This window comes from Pteropus medius, unplaced genomic scaffold, assembly GCF_902729225.1.
Source record: "Pteropus medius unplaced genomic scaffold, Ma_sr-lr_union100, whole genome shotgun sequence".
NCBI classification, from domain to species: Eukaryota; Metazoa; Chordata; class Mammalia; order Chiroptera; family Pteropodidae; genus Pteropus; species Pteropus medius.
Genome location: NW_024355695.1, coordinates 2024523 through 2032120, shown reverse-complemented (window position 1 = coordinate 2032120; position 7598 = coordinate 2024523).

The following is a 7598-nucleotide window of genomic DNA, read 5'->3' as shown; positions in this document are numbered from 1 at the left end:
ATGTGCTGCTTGGTTACAGGAGTAGATGATGTCCATGGGAGCAGCAAAAAACATCCCTCAGATCAGGCACTGACGAAAGCTCTTTGTGTACTGCCTTCCTTGGCTGCTGGCCAGATAGCCAGCAGTCTTTCGAGTATGTGGTGGGGTTCTGTTCTGAATTAACCCCACAGGACCTGAACTGACACTTCTCTTAAGAACACATAGAATGGCCAACAAGCATATGAAAAGATGTTCAACCTCACTAGCTATTAGGAAAACGCAAATCAAAACCACAATGTTAGAATGGTTATCATTAACAGGACAAAAAATAACAAGTGTTGGAGAGGTTGTGGGGGAAAAGGAGCCCTCATACACTGCTGGTGGGACTGCCAATTGGCACAACCATTATGGGAAACAGTATGGAGTTTCCTCAAAAAAACTAAGAATTTGATCTACTATATGATTTAGTGATCCTTCTACTGGATATTTACCCCAAAGACTTGAAAACTCATATCCGAAAAGATATTTGCATACCTATGTTCATAGCAGCATTATTCATGGTGGCCAGGACATGGAACCAACCTAAGTGTCCTACAATAGAAGATTGGATAAAGAAGCTGTGGTATATATACACAATGGAATATTACTCAGGCATAAGAAGAGATGAAATACTGCCATTTGTGACAATAAGGATGGACTTCAAGATAATCTTGCTGAGCAAAATAAGCCAGACAGAAAAAGTTGAAAATCACATGATATCACTTCTATGTGGGATATAAACTTAAAAGCAACAAACAAACAGGACAAATAAACAGAGACTCATGGAGATGGATAATAGACTAGTAGTTACCAGGGGGTAGTGGGAGGGAGGAGGAAGGAGGAAGATGAGGTAAAAGGGGTCAAATATGTGGTGACATTAAAGAATTAAAAAAAATGCCTAAAAATAGAATTACCATATGACCCAACAATTCCTCTTCTGAGTATTTACACCCAAAATTTATCTGTAATATATATGGACCCCGAAGTTCATAGTAGCATTATTCATTGTGGTCAAGACATGGAAACAATTAAATTGCCCTTTAATAGATGATTGAATAAAGAAGCTGTGATACATATATACAATGTATTACTCAGTCATAGGAATAGATGAAATACTGCCACTTGCGACAACATTGATACATCTTGAAATTATCATAATAAGTGAAATAAGTCAGAAAAAATTGAGAACCATATGTTTTCACTCATATGTGGGATATAAAACTGAAAACAACAAACGAACATGACAAACAAGCAGAGATTCATGGACATGGACAATACCTTAGTGGTTACCAGAGGGAAAGGGGAGAGCGGGGGAGAGATAGGGCGAGAGGGAGTCAAAGATATGGTGATAAAAGGAACTTTAACTTTGGGTGGTGAACACACAATGCAATATGTGTTAATAAATATTGGTTAATAAAATTATATAGGTTTCAAGTATACAATTCAATATGACATATCAAATTGTATATGTCATATTGAATTGTATACTTGAAACCTATATAATTTTATTAACCAAGCCCACCCCAATAAATTTAATAAAAAGTTATATTGCTGGGCCCCACTTTGGTGTTTAATTAAGTAGAATTGGAATGGGGCCTGATAATTTGCATTTCTCACTATTTCTCATGGGATGCCTATACTACTGGACTAGGGAACACACATTGAAAACTAGTACATTAGAATGATTTTTTTCTTGATACTTTAGGCTAAAATTAAAAAGCTTGTACTCGAAAAAGGCTTCTCAAATATTGAAAAGATAGCATTCCTAGCAGGTAGGATGGTATAAGATGAAGATAGGACTTTATTAACATCTCAGTGATTAATCACCTGATTATGACTAAGTTTCTTTTAATTTAATGGTCAATGCAAAACTCCTCAAACAACTAATAGTTATCAAATACAGTCTTATTAGAACTCTTATTAACCATACACATGGTCAGGTTAAAAGTGTATGGTTTACTAGTTAGTATGAGACTATATTTCTATTACACAATGATGAAGGCAAAAAAGACATGCAAGGTGGCTTGAAAACTACTAAAGTTGGTTTCTCAAAAAGGTTTTCTAAGCTGCTCTGGCCTCTGTTAAGAATTCTGATATTTTATAGCTATAGTCCTATATTTGACAAAAGTACTTCATAAGAACCAAACTATGAAAGTTCAAGGATGCAGAGAATCCTATATCTGCAGAAAAGTGGGGGTCATTGAAATTTTAAGAAGAAAACACTGGTTTTAAAACATTTAAAAAGCTTTCTTTTTAGCTACCTAGAGAATAAAAAAATGAAGCTGTAAGCAACTCAGAGTATGTTTAGGCTATTCTTTAATGATATATAACACACCCAGCCTACTGCAGCTTCTGTTCTGCAACACAGTGTTTGCTTTAAAATTCTTTCCTATACTGCATCATCATTATTATATTATTCCTCTTCATCTGCTTCTTATATAGTGCTTGGAAACTCTGAGTCATTGTACATCTTCGAATGCTTCTCCAGTGAAGTATATCAATTTTAGGATTATATGATCATGGAAAATGTACCCTAATTAAAAATTTTCATCAATTTTAGCTATAGCATCCCAAACTCAGGCATTTCAAGAATACAAAAGTAATTGAAATTGACATTTACCCCATCTTACTATGTATTCAGCACCCTATGAAGCTTGTAATCTCACATCCCCAAGAGACACAGGCACCAGAATCATCTGGGCCCAAAATAAATATATCTGTTTTAGTCAATCCTCATTTGAGAAATATTCACTGAGTTCAAAGATAAATTCTACTGTGAAACTGCCTCACCAGTTTTTGAAAACATGAATCTAATGTTTTTTTAGGTGCTCTACTATACATCTTCATGTTTCTGAGCATCTGTATATTCTGAAACATTAACCCAAAATGAGGAATTCTCATTAGGTAACTTTTACTTCAGACTTTGTCTTCTTGAGAGCGCCAAATCCTAACAAGTAGATCACCAGGGAGGTGATATTGTTTCCTTCTTGAACTGTCTTTTTTATTTCCTTACCAAGTACATCCTCAAAACCTGTTTCCACTTGTGCTTATTTTCTGTAAACTCATAAATTGCATTGAAGAATTTGTATCTTATCAAATAGAGGTTGATAGAGACACACATTTCTTTTTTAAATATCATGACATTCTCTCTGAAATTTGGCTTTCATTTGAGCAATTTAAAACTGAATATTTTTCAGAGCCTTAAATAATTTGTGGAAGTCCTGACTATTCCATGTGGGCTGTAGGTGTTCTTTCAACAAATCATGCTTTGGAAGCTTCATCAGACCAAGGAATTTGCCTCCCTTCAACAGTTTTTTCATCCTTTTTTCCTCCTTTTTTTTCTTTTTAAGTTTTCAAGTCTTTAGTGATTTTTAAATTACAGTTGGTGTATGATATTATATTAATTTCAGGTGTACAGCATAGTGGTTAGACATTTATGTAATTTACAAAGTGGTTACGCTGATTAGTCTAGTACCCACCTGGCACTATACATGGTTATTAAAATATTATTGACTATATTCCCTATGTTGTACTACACATACCCATGACTATTTTGTAACTACTAATCTTCCAATCTGTACTTCTTAATTCCTTCCCCTTTTTTGCCCCCATCCATCTGGCAACCATCAAAATGTTCTTTGTATCTATGAGTTTGTTTCTATTTACTTAATTTTGTTCTTTAGATTCCACACGTAAGTAAAATTATATGACACTAGTCTTTCTCTGTCTGACTTACTCCACAGAACAATACCCTCTAGTTCTATCTATGTTGTTGTAGATGGTAAAATTTCATTCTTTTTAATGGCTGAGTAATATTCCATTGTATATATGTATCCGATATATGATACATATATATCGCCTCTTCTTTATACATTTATCCATTGATAGACATCCAGGTAACCACTATATCTTGACTACATTAAATAATGCTGCAATGAACATACAGATTCACATGTCGCTTTAAAGTAGTGTTTGTGGTTTCTTTGGACTTATACCTGGAAATGAGATGACTGGATTCTTCTTTGTCTCTGGTTATAGATGTTGTTTTAAAGTCTATTTTGTCTGGAATAAACATGGCTTTCCCAGCTTTTTTGTTTGTTTCCATTTTCATGAACTATCTTTCACCATCCCTTTGCTTTCAGTCTATGTGTGTCATTCAATCCGAAGTGAGTCTCTTGTAGGCAGCATATGTAAAGAACTTTTTTCTTATCCAGCTTATCTTTTGATTACAGCATTTATTTGATTTACATCGAAAGTAATTGTTGATAGATATGTAGCTATTGCCATTTTATTAATCATAGTTTTGATCTTTTTTCTTTTTCCTTCTTCTTAAAGAAGTCCCTCCAACATTTTTTTTTTTTTGTAATAGTGTCATGGTGATGAATTCCTTTAGCTTTTTCCTGCCTAAGAAGCTTTCTCTGTCCTTCGATTCTAAATGATAACTTTGCTGGGTAGAGTAATCATGGTTGCAGGTCCTTACTTTTCATCGCTTTGAATATTTCATGCCAATACTTTCTATCCTGCAAAGTTTCTGCTGAGAAATCAGCTGACAGTGTAATTGGAACTCCCTTGTAGGTAACTAACTGCTTTTCTCTTGTTGCTTTTAATATTCTCTCTTTATATTTAACTTTTGGTATCTTAATTATGATGTGTCTTGATGTGGGCCTCTTTGGGTTCATCTTTTTGGGACTCCCTGCACTTTCTGGGCTTGTATGTATATTTTCTTCACCAGGTTAGGGACGTTTTCAGTCATTATTTCTTCAAATATGTTTTTAATTCCTTCTTCTCTTTCTTCTCCTTCTGGTATCCCTATGATGTGAATGTTGGTATGCTTGATATTGTCTCAGAGGCCCCTTAAACTATCCTCGTTTTGAGGGATTCTTTTTGCTTGTTGCTGTTCTGATGGGGGTTTTCTGCTACCTTATTTTCTGAATTGCTGATTTGATCCTGATTTATCTAATCAACTATTGATGCCTCTTAAAGTATCCTTTATTTTAGTTATTGTATACTTCATTTCTGACTGTTTTTTTAATGATTTCTATCTCCCCTTTTGTTTTCTATCTTCAGTTGCTGCAGATTCGCAGTTCCGGAATAAGGGGTACAAGACTCGTGCAGTTGGAAGAAAATACGGGGAACCATAGGCAACTGTGACATAGCTCTTTACTCCAGCAAGGGCACAGCCGCCTCATAGGGTGGCAGGGTTATCCAGCAAGGGCATGGCATCCCCCACCACATGGTGGTGGTGCATTTTATGCACTGGTTAAACGATACTGGCGCACTGCCAGGTAATGGGAGACTATACACACGTACCGGGCACATGGTTACATAAAGGGAGAAGTGCTGAGTTTTCTTCCACTCAGAAGTTAGCTACAGGTGTTTCAGGGAGCCTGATTATGGTTATCTTTCTTTCTCTGCACATATCTCTTTGGTAAAGTTCTCATTGAGTTTATCTGCTCTTCCCCTAAGTTCATTGAGCATCCGTATAACAAGCGTTTTGAACTCTGTGTCTGGTAGGTTGCTTGCCTCCATTTCATTTATTTCTTCCTTCCTGTCCTCAGCAACATGGTGGGCCCCTCTTTTGTTATGCCTTCTGATACAGGTGCCACAGCATCTGAGGCAGAAAACAATCTCCTGAGCACAGCTTGAGAGTCTTTTGCTTTTACACTTTAGTGCCTTTATCTTCCACATTATTATGGGTGAGGCCAAGTTTCTCAAGTGTCCTCCATCCTCTAATTGAGACAGGAAGCCCAGGATGGTGTGGATAGTGAAAGATGATGGGCAGTCCCTCAGCACCATATTCTCTTTATGGCATCATGTCGCTGGAGCTCTCCTCTCGCCTCCATGAACTACCTCCTCAGCATCAAGGTTAAGGTCTTCAACACTTCTCTGGACATCACCATTTTCCCCTCCTCTTCCTCCATCCTTCACAGCAGCTGCTTCTAGTTGGGCAAACGGAGCCAGTGTCATGTCACTTTCATCACACATGTTGGGGGAACCCAGATACCTCCCCAGTAGCTATGGCTGAGAAGTGGTAGCACAGGTGAAAGCAAACAATGATGGTGGCAGCACTGGTGCCACTGGGGTGAGGGAGATGGGCTGTGCTGATGTGATGATGGCCTCTACTATTGGGTGACCAAGATTAGGCAGCAATAGCTGAGCAGCAGAGATCTAGCCTGTGACTAAAAGTATAAGTGACTCAAAGTAGGGTAGGACCATGATGTCAGGCTAGCAGATTTCCTCTAGAACTGGCATTTAAATCTGGCCAAGGTCAGGACATGTCTAGAAGAAGCAATGGGGCTCAGGAAAGGTCAAAGGTCCCCAACCCTTGCTGCTATCCCCTCCAGCAAGTTTCTCCAGCTGGTTCTGGAGGCCTCTAGGTCTAAGTACATCTGCTGGAAGAGATGATTGACAGGCTCTCCACCCTGCCCACCCATCCACCCCATTGCCTTTAATTTACTTTCGAGAGGGTGCTCATCCCTCCTCTCTCCACACAGACCCCAGAAAAAAGCCAAGTTTGTGATTGCCAGTATACCTATGCAAATGATTTAAGACAGGTAACTTTTAGCAAACACAATACCATAGGTATAAATTCCACCAAGGGGAAAGTAGTGTTTCCTCCCACTAACGAACTCTTTTGTTCTTTTAACCTTTTGGGCCCAAGTCATGAAAACTCTAGAGATTAATGGTCCAATGTTAATGAAAATGTTTTAGGTCTGGAAGGGACCTTAGACATCAAGGAATCCAGTGGTCCTTCAAATGTGAGTATGCAGAGGAATCACCTGGAGGGCTTTTTGGACCACAGATTGCTGGTCCCACCCCAGAGGTCAGGATTTCATGGGTCTGGGGTGACCTGAGAATTCTTATTTTGAACAAGTTTCTATGAGAAGCTGCTGCTGCTGGTCTAGGCACTGCCCTTTGAGAACAATGGGTCTAATCCAATTTCTTCATTTCACAGATGGCTCAACTGAGGCAGAACCCAAGCTGCATTCCAGAATTGGTTTTAACACTTACCAGTTGTTATGACTTTGCAATCTCATTGAACTTCTCTGTGCCTCAGTTTTCTCGTCTACAAAATTAGGGTAATAACCTGTGTCCTGTCTACAAATGTGGAGTTTTCTGGCCTTCAACAATGACCCCTTCTAATTTGGTTGTGGTGCGGTCATGTGTTTATCCCGTCCATGAACTTAAACATTTTCTCACAGGCTACTGGGTCAGAGTTTACACTCTGCCTTCTCCACTGCCTTTTATTTCCAAGAACTATGAGAGGGAGATGTTGTCAAATTGAGGGTAGGGCATAAAGCATTTGTTCTTTGTATTTTTCTCAATTTATGTTTGACTTACATTTGGTACTATTTCTAAGTATACTGGTTTTCCTTTTCTGTGCAGAAAGTTCCCCAATGTTTTCCTTTTCTATTTCTTTCATAAGTTTTAAATTTACAAAATTCTTTACACCTGATGATAAGACCCTTCAAGTGTATATTTTCTTCTCATTTTAGGTGTGAATTTTTACCATATACCCTTATCGACATGAAGTTATCTTGCATGTGATATAAAGTTCGAATCTCGGCTGGCTTTTTTTT